Consider the following 14,995-nt stretch of genomic DNA (forward strand, 5'->3'; position numbering starts at 1 on the left):
GGATGGTCAATTTGCGTAGGTTCTTCATTGCAAAAACGGGCACACTTGATATCTGTCGATCATAGCGCCATCTACCATGAATCGAAAACAATGGTTTAGGTAAACGGTACGCAGTTTTTGGTGTAGAATCCGAATATGCAGTAAAATGGGGGGTTCCTACTTGAAAATACAAAGTTGACCACGCCCACACAGGAGGGATGATGCCAGTTGTAGCATAGACAGAAGTCTCCATTACGAATTTCAACTTTTCATCTTGAACATTTTTTTCGTGCGATGCGTCATTTTCGAGATATTTAATTGTCTCAAGTTAAAATACTTTATATATATTTAATTACTAATATAATTAATAATTAATATTATTTAATATAAGACACGTGGATCGCAAATGTCGGGAAGTACTCAAAAAACTGGATGATAAAATGACGAACATGTAACGTACCAGATGACGTACCTTGCCGCAAATTCTGCGGTTGATTCTATCGGCCTGTCGCACCTCTTCATCCCAACGCAAGTCACGTATGCACGTCGGTGTGGCTCTGGGGCTACGTGCGCGACATTACCGTATGCGACTCGGGGCTCGAGTCTTGTTTGTGGCAGGCGTATTTTTTGGCATTGCGTTAGACAGTTACCTGTTTACACTGAGTTAAGATTTAATATTTTATTTACCAGTGTCGTGGTCTCCACCGGTTTATTGTAAAGTATAGTACAAACCTAATGTATAGCGTCACAAGTAAATGAGTATAAGCTTACGAGTTGCATTAAGCAGTAACCAAATGCATCTACATCTACATTTACATCTACATGATTACTCTGCGAGTTCATAATTAAGTGCCTGGCAGAAGATTCATCGAACCACATTCAAGTTATTTCTCTACCGTTCCACTCTCGAACAGCGCATGGGAAATCGAACACTTAAATCTTCCTGTGTGAGCTGTTATTTCTCTTATTTTGTCATGATGATCGTTCCTCCCTATGTAGGTAGACGCCGATAAAATATTTTCACATTCAGAGGGGAAAGCTGGTGACTGAAATTTCATGAGAAGATCCTTCCGCAACGAAAAACGCCTTTGTTTTAATGATTGCCACGTATCATATCCGTGGCGCTCTCTCCCCTATTTAGCGATAGTACAAAAGGAGCTGTGCTTATCTGAAATGCTTCGATGTCCTCCGTCGATCCTACCCGATGCGGATCCCACACCGCAGAGCAGTACTCCAGAAGAGGAAGTGGAAGCGTAGTGTAGGCAGTCTCATTGTCAGCAGATTACTTTTATTTCGTTTCTTGGGTATTGGTGTGACTTGCGCTAGTTTCCAGTCTTTAGGTACGGGTCTTTCAACGAGCGACCAGTTGTATATGATTGCAAAATACGGACCTGTTGCATCAGCATACTCTGATGGGATTCCAATTCGGTTTTACAGAGAGTACTCTGCTGCATTGGCTCCTTACTTAGCTTGCATTTATGGCGAATCTCTTGCCCAACGTAAAGTCCCGAGCGACTGGAAAAAAGCGCAGGTGACGCCTGTATATAAGAAGGGTAGAAGGAAGGATCCTCAAAATTACAGACCAATATCCTTAACATCGGTTTGTTGCAGGATTCTCGAACATATTCTCAGTTCAAATACACTCCTGGAAATGGAAAAAAGAACACATTGACACCGATGTGTCAGACTCACCATACTTGCACCGGACACTGCGAGAGGGCTGTACAAGCAATGATCACACGCACGGCACAGCGGACACACCAGGAACCGCGGTGTTGGCCGTCGAATGGCGCTAGCTGCGCAGCATTTGTGCACCGCCGCCGTCAGTGTCAGCCAGTTTGCCGTGGCATACGGAGCTCCATCGCAGTCTTTAACACTGGTAGCATGCCGCGACAGCGTGGACGTGAACCGTATGTGCAGTTGACGGACTTTGAGCGAGGGCGTATAGTGGGCATGCGGGAGGCCGGGTGGACGTACCGCCGAATTGCTCAACACGTGGGGCGTGAGGTCTCCACAGTACATCGATGTTGTCGCCAGTGGTCGGCGGAAGGTGCACGTGCCCGTCGACCTGGGACCGGACCGCAGCGACGCACGGATGCACGCCAAGACCGTAGGATCCTACGCAGTGCCGTAGGGGACCGCACCGCCACTTCCCAGCAAATTAGGGACACTGTTGCTCCTGGGGTATCGGCGAGGACCATTCGCAACCGTCTCCATGAAGCTGGGCTACGGTCCCGCACACCGTTAGGCCGTCTTCCGCTCACGCCCCAACATCGTGCAGCCCGCCTCCAGTGGTGTCGCGACAGGCGTGAATGGAGGGACGAATGGAGACGTGTCGTCTTCAGCGATGAGAGTCGCTTCTGCCTTGGTGCCAATGATGGTCGTATGCGTGTTTGGCGCCGTGCAGGTGAGCGCCACAATCAGGACTGCATACGACCGAGGCACACAGGGCCAACACCCGGCATCATGGTGTGGGGAGCGATCTCCTACACTGGCCGTACACCACTTGTGATCGTCGAGGGGACACTGAATAGTGCACGGTACATCCAAACCGTCATCGAACCCATCGTTCTACCATTCCTAGACCGGCAAGGGAACTTGCTGTTCCAACAGGACAATGCACGTCCGCATGTATCCCGTGCCACCGAAGGTGCTGTAAAAGGTGTAAGTCAACTACCCTGGCCAGCAAGATCTCCGGATCTGTCCCCCATTGAGCATGTTTGGGACTGGATGAAGCGTCGTCTCACGCGGTCTGCACGTCCAGCACGAACGCTGGTCCAACTGAGGCGCCAGGTGGAAATGGCATGGCAAGCCGTTCCACAGGACTACATCCAGCATCTCTACGATCGTCTCCATGGGAGAATAGCAGCCTGCATTGCTGCGAAAGGTGGATATACACTGTACTAGTGCCGACATTGTGCATGCTCTGTTGCCTGTGTCTATGTGCCTGTGGTTCTGTCAGTGTGATCATGTGATGTATCTGACCCCAGGAATGTGTCAATAAAGTTTCCCCTTCCTGGGACAATGAATTCACGGTGTCCTTATTTCAATTTCCAGGAGTGTATAATGAATTTCCTCGAGACAGAGAAGTTGCTGTCCATGCATCAGCACGGCTTTAGAAAGCATCGCTCCTGCGAAACGCAACTCGCCCTTTTTTCACATGATATCTTGCGAACCATGGATGAAGGGTATCAGACGGATGCCATATTCCATGACTTCCGGAAAGCGTTTGACTCGGTGCCCCACTGCAGACTCTTAACTAAGGTACCAGCATATGGGATTGGTTCCCAAATATTAAATTACCTAATAAAGTCTGTAAACAAAAAAAGGGACAAAAGGACAGAAAAACTTACTAAAACAACTTTTGCTTAGTTATAGTGAAGACAATAAGTTTGTAACTTCTGCGTTGCAACAGATGACATTTGCGAAAGGTGTTCGAAAATAGAGTAGCCTAGAGGGGCGACGTGCAGCACTGTGACATCACGCGTTCGATATCCGTCATTCACTTTTGCGGTATTTCCCGACATTTGCGGCTCCATGTGTCTTATATTAAATTAGTTGTCTCGACGTTGCTTCGGTGTTTTTTAAACGTCAATACGAATTACCATATATATGTATACAGGGTGGTCCATTGATAGTGACCGGGCCAAATATCTCACGAAATGAGCACCAAACGAAAAAACTACAAAGAACGAAACTCGTCTTTTTTTTGCTTTGTGATAGATGGCGCTGTAATAGTCACAAATGTATAAGTACGTCGTATCACGTAACATTCCGCCAGTGCGGACGGTATTTGCTTCGTGATACATTACCCGTGTTAAAATGGACTGTTTACCAATTGCGGAAAAGGTCGATATCGTGTTGATGTATGGCTATTGTGATCAAAGTTCCCAACGGGCGTGTGCTACGTATGCTGCTCGGTATCCTGGACGACATCATCCAAGTGTCCGGACCGTTCGCCGGATAGTTACGTTATTTAAGGAAACAGGAAGTGTTCAGCCACATCTGAAACGTCAACCACGACCTGCAACAAATGATGATGTCCAAGTAGGTGTTTCAGCTGCTGTTGCGGCTAATCCGCACATCAGTAGCAGAAAAACTGCGCGAGAATCGGGAATCTCAACAACGTCGGTGTTGAGAATGCTACATCAACATCGATTGTTCCCGTACCGTATTTCTATGCACCAGGAATTGCATGGCGACGACTTTGAACGTCGCGTACAGTTCTGCCACTAGGCACAAGAGAAATTACGGTAAGATGACAGATTTTTTGCACGCGTTCTATTTAGCGACGAAGCGTCATTCACCAACAGCGGAAACGTAAACCGGCAAAATTTGCACAACTGGGCAACGGAAAATCCACTATGGCTGCGACAAGTGGAACATCAGCGACCTTGGCGGGTTAATGTATGGTGCGGCATTATGGGAGGAAGGATAATGGTCCCCATTTTATCGACGGCAATCTAAATGGTGCAATGTATGCTGATTTCCTACGTAATGTTCTACCGATGTTACTACAAGATGTTTCACTGCATGACAGTATGGCGATGTACTTCCGACACGATGGATGTCCGGCACATAGCTCGCGTGCGATTGAAGCGGTATTGAATAGCATATTTCATGACAGGTGGATTGATCGTCGAAGCACCATACCATGGCCCGCGCATTCACCGGATCTGACATCCTCGGATTTCTTTCTGTGGGGAAAGTTGAAGGATATTTGCTATCGTTATCCACCGACAACGCCTGACAACATGCGTCAGCGCATTGTCAATGCATGCGTGAACATTACGGAAGGCGAACTACTCGCTATTGAGAGGAATGTCGTTACACGTATTGCCAAATGCATTGAGGTTGACGGACTTCATTTTGAGCATTTATTGCATTAATGTGGTATTTACAGGTAATCACGCTGTAACAGCATGCGTTCTCAGAAATGATAAGTTCACAAAGATACATGCATTACATTGGAACAACCGAAATAAAATTTTCAAACGTACCTACGTTCTGTATTTTAATTTAAAAAACCTACCTGTTACCAACTGTTCGTCTAAAACTGTGAGCCATATGTTTGTGACTATTACAGCGCCATCTATCACAGAGCGAAAAAAGTGATCCAACTAAAACATTCATATTTCTTTACGTACTACACGAATATGTAATAAAAAATGGGGATTCCTATTTTAATAAACGCAGTTGATATCCGTTTGTCCTATGGCATCGCCATCTAGCGGGCCAACCATAGCGCCATCTGGTTTCCCCCTTCAAGCTAGACAAGTATCGTTCTTTGTAGTTTTTTCGTGTGACCCTTATTTCGTGAGACATTTGGCCCGGTACGATCAATGGACCACCCTGTATATACATGTGGCTGTGCGTGTGCTAGTAACTCGAAAAAATATTCTAATCAGTAGTCCCCTAACCTGTATGAGGGGACTTCCGGGTTTGCTTTAAAATGCGTTGTTAGATTGACGACGATGTTACTGGAACAAAGTTGGTTATATTTTTAAAATATGCTTTTAGGAGGGAAAAATCAGAAAACTAAAGAAAATAGTTTACTCACAAATTTATTATATATTCATCGTTATAAATCTGTGCATCGAAGTGTTTCGAGAAACAAAAATATATAAATTAAAAATGTCACAGGATGCTGAATCAGCAAATGTAAATCCTTAAATAAATAAAATTTATTGTGAAAATTAAAACTCCAAGTACAATTCTGTTTTCAGAACTGTTATCTCACGTTCATATGCAACATGAGAAAAGTTAGAATTTCGTGTGATAATATGCATAATAACAGATTGCAAACATAACTTTAACTGAACTATGCAATTGGTTACTACCAAGAATTTGAAAACGGTTAAAGGGAGGTGTTCTCTCATGAATCACGTTGCGTGAGCATTGATCAGTATTCAGCTTGGAATTATTCTTATTATCGAGAACAGAACAAACAAACAAATAAATAAAAGGCACTGAATGTTACACGAACAGTGCAGGTAATTGCGTCCTAATTACTTCAACTCACAGAAGCATCTCCGATTTCTAGTTTACTAACTTTTGAAAATAGCCTCGGTTTACTTATTAAAGATCATAAGACTTATTACAAACGGATCACGATTGGTGAGAAATGAAATTTTCATAGGTATCCACTCATTATGTAACTGAAATGTGAGAGTAGTATGTGATAGACAAAACATAGCTTGATGCAACGTGAATTAGTGAGATGCTACATGGCATTATGTTGAAGAAGCAGGTCGGAGTAGTGCAAAAAATTGAATCGCTATCACTTTCAGTAGCTGAACTATGATCGTCTTCCTGTTATCCACGATACAGTGTTAAACGTTTCTTCGCATTATCTTCTGTACTCCATGGTATCATTCTGACCGTCAAAAAGAAATCGCTGATCGGTAAACCGGATTGGGTGTTACGAACTCCAAGCAGATTCAGCTAACATTTCCTGCTTACACCGAATCATTTCACAGTCCGTATAAAATTAGAGGGAGCAAGTTCTCAAAACGTTAATACTGGAAAATCAATCCTCTATCAGTTGTAGAATAGTTCTATTATCTTTGGGGATCCTTGCCAACAGTATATGCTGAATAATCTTGACATTAGTAACTTTGACATATTTTTACATTAATGGAGATGTCACGTAACGATACTTTTTTTGTTCCCACACAATGTCCGTAAAGTACACTGGCATCCGTAATTACAGTTACCTCTCGCTTGCACCTAAACTAGCTTCTTTCATGTGAAGATTCCCTGATACATTCGTTTCCGCTGCCAACTAATACTGTTTGCTCAAAATCTCTTGGGACTAACCTTCATTAAACCTACATCAAAACTTTATTTCACGGCTGCCTCGATGTCTTCTTCAGCGTTCGATATTTTTGTCCCAACGCATTACTGCCTTCACAAATCACCACAATACCTAGAAGAGCCTTCACTCACGTTTACAACTAAATAGTTTGTGAGGTAGTAAAGCATATAACTACTTTGTCTGACATCACGTGGATTAATAACCTGCCATGAAGCATGCTGTTATCCACTGGAAACTGTCGGTATGGTTTCCTATATTCCACTGGTGTCAAGGCAAATACCCTAACGGTTAGACGAGGCGTCTGTCTAAACCCCAAGTGTGATTAAGGGACCTCACAATTAAGGTTCACCAAGTGAAAAATATCTCATCAACCAATGAAGAGCTCGCTCCAGTAGAACACTGGAACAACCAAACTTGCAGTCCCACCGTGAATTCCAAGCACAAGTATTCAGACCCGAGAAGGACCTCATCGATCAACATGACTTTTACTGAACAGGCTGAACTACATTGTTACTTCATTGCAGATATATCTCTGGAAACTTACACGTTTCTGTTATGGTTTATCTGAGCAAAACTGATACAAAGCTCCCTTCCACTAGGTAATAAGAGGTACATTTATCCATTTAATGAACTGTTAAGTAGCATAAATTATCCATACTGAAGCAAACTCTTTCGACAAAGACCGAGCACTCGTTTTGAATCAGGCAGCAATTTCTTTCATAACAAGCACGATGTTAATTTTTTTAGCATTCATAAAACAATTTCTATCGATACTCAAGGGTCATGTTACAACACCAACTCTCAGTTTATTGATTTAATGTATGTCTACACATAAAAGATTGCTGTTGGCCTTGGCAACATGAAAGGCAACCAACGATTTCTGTAACTAACTCTTCACACCCGAGGTTCAGTTCTAGAACGCAGATGTTCTTTGAAGATAAAAAATGTATATTGTACGAATGCGGCGTATTGTTTGTTTGCTTTTGACTCATGTTCTTCAGCAGACTTTTTTATGCTACTTTTTTAATAGTATAGTGCAGGTGTTGTAAACAAAATGTTGCTAGAAAAATCTTTGATCACTTTCTTAATGATATAAGATTAGTATCTAGCATATAGTCTCCCTTGCAAATTATAGTCTATTAACGGTCGGTTTCGGATGACAAGCAGCCATTATTAAATTTCAAATGGCGATGACACCACGTTGTTACAGAAAAATCGGACGTTAAAAATGTTTAAAGTGCAACGGAAACTATTTACTGAATACTACATTCTCTCCTCCAGCTGTTGCTCCGTACCACCATGGCAGATATTGTTTGGATTGGTGCATAAGTTCATAGCGTATTTCCATAAGTTTAATAAACACAACAGACACACATAACAGGGAGTCTAGTCATCAGTAATATAGTCTCCTTCACTATTTACAACAGTCTGCCAACATTAGGGTAACTTTTTTTATTCCCCGACTGTATAAGTCATGCGGCTTTGAGGTGAAGAACTCGTCCAGCCATGTTCGGAGCTCATTTTCATCCGGAAAGCAAGTTCCTTGAAGGCTGTTAGATAGAGTGGAACAGGGGAAAATACGAGGGCGCAAGATGAGGTGAAAAAGGTGTGTGCGGAATGATTTCCCAACCCAACTCCCGTATAGTGACTTTTGTCAGTCCAGCAGAACGTGTCGGGAGTTATCGTGGAGTAGCTTCATTTCACGCAGTCTTCTTTGTCGTTGTTCTTGAACTGTGTCTGCAAAACGTCTCAGTTATTGACAATAAATGTCAGCAGTGATGGTTACACCACAGTGAAGCAATTTTTAGTACTGCACACCGTCGCTGTTCCACCCGATACATAACATTATCTTTTGTGGGGGCGTGCAGTTCTTTGTACGGTGAGTTGCTGCTTTGTTTGTGCTCAATCATTCCTTTCTTTTCCTTATGTTAGACATCATTTCTAGTCACCAGTAACGATACAGGACAGGAATGGTCGCTAGGTGAATGTACCCTATAGCATAATACTGCCCCACTGCCCCGTGTCCGTGGCTCGGTCCATGTTCCGAACAGCCATTCGCCTGGATGAGGGCGTATACATACACGACCATCGACATATTGTAGCAATAAACGCGGATTCACCCCACCAGGCAATACATTTGTATTGACCCAAGGTGCAATATCGTTGATCCCATGCAGCTGACGATATCGTTGGGTTAACATGGGAACACGTAGGGAAAGTCTGCAGCGGAGCCTCGTCTTCAACAGTCTGCGCTGAACGATGCGCTCCGAACACTTGTGCCCGCACCACCCATGTGTCCAGATATGACACAGATCGCTATCTACCACGCTTTACACAGCGATCAAGCCTCCGATCTCCACGTTCTGTGATGAGGCGTGGACTTCCAACATCTTGTCGCCTACTCGTGGATTCACCATCCTTCAATCACTTTTCATTGATGATAGCACACGAACAACCGACTAGCTTCGCCGTTTCCGAGATACTCGTTCCCAAGCGTCGGGCAACACCAATTTGCCATTTGTTAGAGTCACTTATGTCAGTGGATTTCCCCATCTGAGGCCCATATAGTCGCTAGAATGACTCCCTGTTCGTCTCTGTTCCGCTTATATACTTTCCCTATGATGTCACGTGTCATCAAAATTACCAAGCTGCACTGAAGCTTGCGGTGGCCAGTGGTCATTATGTTTCGGCGCATTAATGTATATTTTACACGTCAAAGGCTAGAAGCTGCTACAGTGATCCAGGTGATGTTGCATTTTACTAGGACACCAGACTGATTCTCTGTCTGTGGCAACATGTAAAAATGCCTTGAAATTCTTTTGAGTTTGTTCGCAGACGACGCTGAAAGAGCAGGGGAGGTCACCGAATCAGAAAAGTTTTATGATATGCAGGAAGACTTTAAGACGACCAGAGCTTATAAAGAGAGGTGCCTAACGGTGGGATAGACTTTTTGAAAGTCTATACGATGATGTAGGTCAAAGTCCAAGGAACCACACCCTGCAGCCATTCACCCTGGTTTATGAGTAATCGACTAAACAATATTTCGGAGTTTCGGGTGATGAAGTATAGCTTAAAAACTAGTAATAATTTATTGATTGGTTGCCTAGCGTAATAGTTAAGGTACTAATCTGACATAAAGGTTGTCGCTTCGAATCTCGTAAGGTACACAGATTTTTTTTATTTTTAAATCTTTATCGAAATGGTATTGATCACTATTTTTATTCAATTAATTGTTTTACATGCATTTTTTTTATTTGTATCCCTTTGCCACGTCATTTTATCCTCGTATTAACTTCTTCAATTTCTCTTATTTTTTCCTCTTATCATTATTTTTCCACTTGACATATTTCAGCGTGTGAATTAATTATTTTTATTAATCTATCGTAATGTTTAAACATTTGAAATGCTGATCTGTCGGTTAAAAAACGAAAGACAAAATAATCCTTTTATATTGAGTTTGCAGCGGTGTCAAGAATGTATGTTTCGCTGCAAGATGTACATTTTATGGATGACAGTCGTCATACAAACATTAAAAACAAAAATTCTTATTACACTACCGACAAAATAAGGCGGATGATGGTTTAAACGGAAGCAGGGATTATAAGAAAACGAAATTCAAGCAAAATGAGAAATAGAAATAATGTATGCAATAACATGGACGAAAAAGGAAGATGATAAAACAGAATAAATTAAATCAAAGTTAATACACAACAATAATCAAAATCACATACAAGTGGGAAAAGGTTGTTAGGAAAAAAAATGTGAGCAAGTGATGTATTTCATACGATGAGCGATATGACGTGACAATCTAATAGAAAAAAATTACATTTCAACCAATTACCTGAATAAAAATACTGATCAAGGTCATTTGATAAAGATTGAAAAAGAAAAAAACTTCAGCGTACCTGATGAGGTTAGAAACAACAATATTTTGTTTGATAGTTAGTACCGTAACCATTACACGATGCAACCAGCCTGTTAAGTGCTCCTATTCTTAATAGTTATAGAGCATCACGCGAAATTCCGAAATATCTTTTCGTCGATTACTGACAAACGAAGGTCCACCAGGGAGAATGGGTGCAGGATGTGACTCCTTCGACGTTGACCTACATTACGGTATAGATTGTTTCAGAAAGGCTATCCCACCGCTGGGGACCTCTCCTTCTTAGTACAAAGATTGGTGCTTGACTCCCAACATGAATGAATGTAATGCAATGCTCGTAAACAGACAAAAGACCCGATATTATTTTATTACGCTATCGGCGATCGCTCCCTGTAAATAGTAACATCAAACTTCTAATATCTACATCCACATATACACGAATACTCTGCAATTCACAATTAAGTGTCTGGCATGGGATTCATCGAACCGTCTCCAAACCATTTCTCTACCGTTCCACTCTTCAACAGCGCGCGAAAAAAATGAACACTTATTTCCGAAAGAGCCTGGATTTCTCTTAGCTTATTATGGTGATCATTTCTCCTTATGTAGGTGGGCGCCAACAAAATACTTTCTCACTCGGGGAAGAAACTTGCTGATTGAAATTTTATGAAGAGTTTCTGCTGCAATGGAAAATGCTTTTGTTTTAATGAATGCCACCCCAATTCGAGTATCATATCCGTTGCACTCTCTCCCCTATTTCGCGATAATGCAAAACGAGTTGCCTTTCTTTGAACTTTTTTGATATCATGCGTCAGTCCTCTCAGTAGACCTGTTGCCTTTCCTAAGTGTTCTGCCAATAAAGAATAGTCTTTGGTTCGCTTTCCCTGTGTGATCGTTCCAATTTAAGTAATTCGTAATTGTAATCCCCAAGTAGTTAGTCGAATTTACAGCCTTTAGATTTGTCTGATTTATCTTGTAACCGACATTTAGCGGTTTCCTGTTGATACTCATGTGAATGACTTCAAATTTAGTGAATTTCCACTTTTTGCACTATACAGATATCTAGTCTACAACATTTTGTAATTCGTTTCAAGTATCTGATGACTTTACAAGATGTTAAATGACAGCATCATCTGCAAACAATCTAAGAGGGGTGCTCAGGTTGTCTCTAAACCGTTTGTGCAGGTCAGGAACACCAGAGGGCCTGTAACACTTCCTTGGGGAATGTCACATATTACTACCGTTTTGCTCGATGTCTTTCCGTCAATTACAACGAACTGTGACCTTTCTGATAGGAAATCTCGAATCCAGTCTCGCAATGGACACAATAGCCCATAGACATGCAATTTTATTAGAAGACACTTGCGAGGAACGGGGTCAAAAGCCTTCTGGAAATCTAAAAATATGGAATCTGACACTCCTGTCGATAGCACTTCTTACATCGTGAGAATATAGAGCTAATTGTGTTTTACAAGAACGATATTTTTTAAATCCATGTTGACTATTTGTCAATAAATCGTTGCCTTGGAGGTAATTCATAATGTTCGAACACAGTATATGTTACAAAATTCTGCTGCAAACTGACGTTAGTGAAATGGATCTGTAGTTAAGCGGATTACTCCTATATCTCATCTTGGGTATTGGTGTGACTTGTACAACTTTCTAGCCTTTCGACAAGCGAGTGGCAGTAAATGATTGTTAAGTGTGGAGCCGTTGTATCAGCATACTATGAAAGGAACCTAATGATATAAAATCTGGACCTGAGACTTTGCCTTTATTGAGTGATTTAAGCTGCTTCGCTACACCTAGCATATCTACTTCTAACTGATTTATGTTGGCAACTATTGTTGCTTCGAATTCTGGAATATTTATTTCGTCTTCTTTGGTGAAGGAATTTCAAAATGGTTCAAATGGCTCTGAGCACTATGGGACTTAACTACTGAGGTCATCAGTCCCCTAGAACTTAGAACTACTTAAACCTAACTAACCTAAGGACATCACACACATCCATGCCCGAGGCAGGATTCGAACCTGCGACTGTAGCGGTCACGCGGTTCCAAACTGACGCGCTTAGAACCGCACGGCCACACCGGCCGGCTGAAGGAATTTCGGAAAATCGTGTTTAGTAACTCTGCTGTAGTGGAACTGTCATTGGAAACATCATCACTGTTATCGCGCAGTGAGGTAGCTTCTATTTCGAACGATTTAAGGTGAAACGAGCACATTAAATTTAGCTGCGCGGAAGGCAGATGGCAGACTCCAAGCATCTGGATAATCCTAAGGAAGTGTAATCGACCCGCAAAGGAGGATGGTTACAAAAAACCCTCTTTTGACCATTTCTTGAATATTGTCTGTCATCTAGCCCCATTACCAAGTAGGATTAACGGAAGGGATACGGAAGATCCTAAAAAGTTTCTGAGTTTCGTCTCAGATTTGTTTAGCCAGCTCAAAGTAGTCACAGTAGCGTTCAATAAACTTCAGTGGGAGACGCTATTAGGGAGTCTCTCTGCATCCCCGACAGCCTTACTCTCAAAATTCCAAAGTCACACATTCTAACACGAATCACGAAGCAAATTTCTTTCCTCTCTTATAGTATATCGTAAAAAGAGTACAAGAGAGGCATGCGTTCTTTCTCCATGTACATCGTCCGATAATTGAACACATACACAAGGGAAAATAATTCTGGTACACACCGTACGGTAAATATCGGAGTGCAGACGCAGATCTAGAAGTTCCCACATTGCAACCACACATATAACTTACACGGCAGAGCTAGAAATCACGAAACAATATGAGAACACCATGATTCGCATGAGAATGGTTCATGCATCCTTCACGAGGTAAAGAAATAGGGATAAAAACGCACAAAAAAATTAAAATGAGGTATTGGTCTACGATCTATGAACTGAAGGAGAACATAGGTTATTCCGATGTGAATATCCAGCTTCTCGTACAGAGACGAACTGCAAGCTGTCAAGTAAAGCCGACCACTTACATATACAGAATTCTTCAACACTAAAACCGAGCAAGGGACCCTAGTTTCTTTTATGTATTACAATTGGTAACTTTTTCTGTCATGCAATATACGGTTTAAGTATTTCAAGAGTAAGGAGTGAACTATAAACTATACTGAGAAAAGTGGAATGCGTCATTCGTCTAGTGTAATCTAACTGCACTCAGATATCTCGTATTTAAATATCAAATGATATCAATATATCTTGTTCTGTTCGTACGTTATTTGTAAGATGCATAAATGTAGACGCCACTTTTCTGTGATTGTCTGGTTGATAATGTATTACATTTACATAACTCAAAACACTGAATCTTAAGTGGAGGCTGCCCTGTATAAAATAAAAAAAGCGGAAGGTGTAAATAAAATTGAAGCGAAAACGTTTTGATTAGCAAACGTAAACAAACAAAACTGCTGTGTAATATCTACACTAAACACATCAGAGGAAAAACAGTTTAAATGCAAAATCGATTCGACTCTGTGACTTAAAGCAGCAAATTGTAAACTGCTTGTCAGCCCTTCAGCGGACATGCAAGTGCATAGTTGGATCGATACTGTGGTTTAACAGGTAGACTGTAAACTTGCTACGCACTTACACTTAATTACAGTCAGTGCTTTGTGAATGTTAACTGTTAAACGTTAAGGTCTGCATTGTTATACCTCGCCTTGCCGTTTTCGTCGACGCTGACATTCAAACAATTTTCGCTGCTTAGTATCCTACCTCCATATTCACCCTACCTGTATCTTGACTGAGACTGTCTTATCGCCTTGATTATTCTAGAAGTCTTCATCAATTTGAAACTGGATTAACGTTTGATATGAAAACAATTTTTGGCAGCTAAAACAATCAGTACTGCTCGATCTTCAGCCCACGCTACGGGCGTAAACACGTTTGGTTGCCACGGCTACAAACGCACGTCAGTTCAAAGACCTCTCCCTCAGCTTGCGGAATAACTCCAGATTAACTTCGATTTCTTCCCTTGTGGAAGCATGTAGGCAACCGTTGTCCCCTAAACCGTCAGAAATGGTATAGAGAGGAGGTAAGTGATACCAGCGCCACTCATTAACAGTGGTACTACGTGGTTTCTGTAAAATACACCGAAGCACTTAGAAGTTTCCATAAACGTCTCAGAAGTTTGCATATTACTCTGAGGAATAACATGGTACGGAACAAGTAAAAATTTTAAATTTTGGTACTGGAGAATATTGTGAGACAATCTAAACACCGTTAAGATGATACACTATCATTACTTTAAAACAGAAACGTGTAATAAAAAACAATGTAATATTTTTTGAATCTTCAGGA

The 14,995-nt window shown here is 41.7% G+C and overlaps 1 protein-coding gene across 1 annotated transcript in view; it reads right to left on the bottom strand.

Moving 5' to 3' along the window:
• Positions 1-14,548, bottom strand: part of LOC126185049 (nicolin-1-like) — a 148,623-nt gene extending 134,075 nt beyond the window's left edge. The window contains exon 1 of the mRNA XM_049927803.1: positions 14,428-14,548. The gene's annotated coding sequence lies outside the window, so the exon portion shown is untranslated. The remainder of the gene's footprint in view (positions 1-14,427) is intronic.
• Between the last annotated feature and the right edge of the window lie 447 nt (positions 14,549-14,995).

Source organism: Schistocerca cancellata, chromosome 4 (assembly GCF_023864275.1).
Source record: "Schistocerca cancellata isolate TAMUIC-IGC-003103 chromosome 4, iqSchCanc2.1, whole genome shotgun sequence".
Lineage (NCBI taxonomy): Eukaryota > Metazoa > Arthropoda > Insecta > Orthoptera > Acrididae > Schistocerca > Schistocerca cancellata.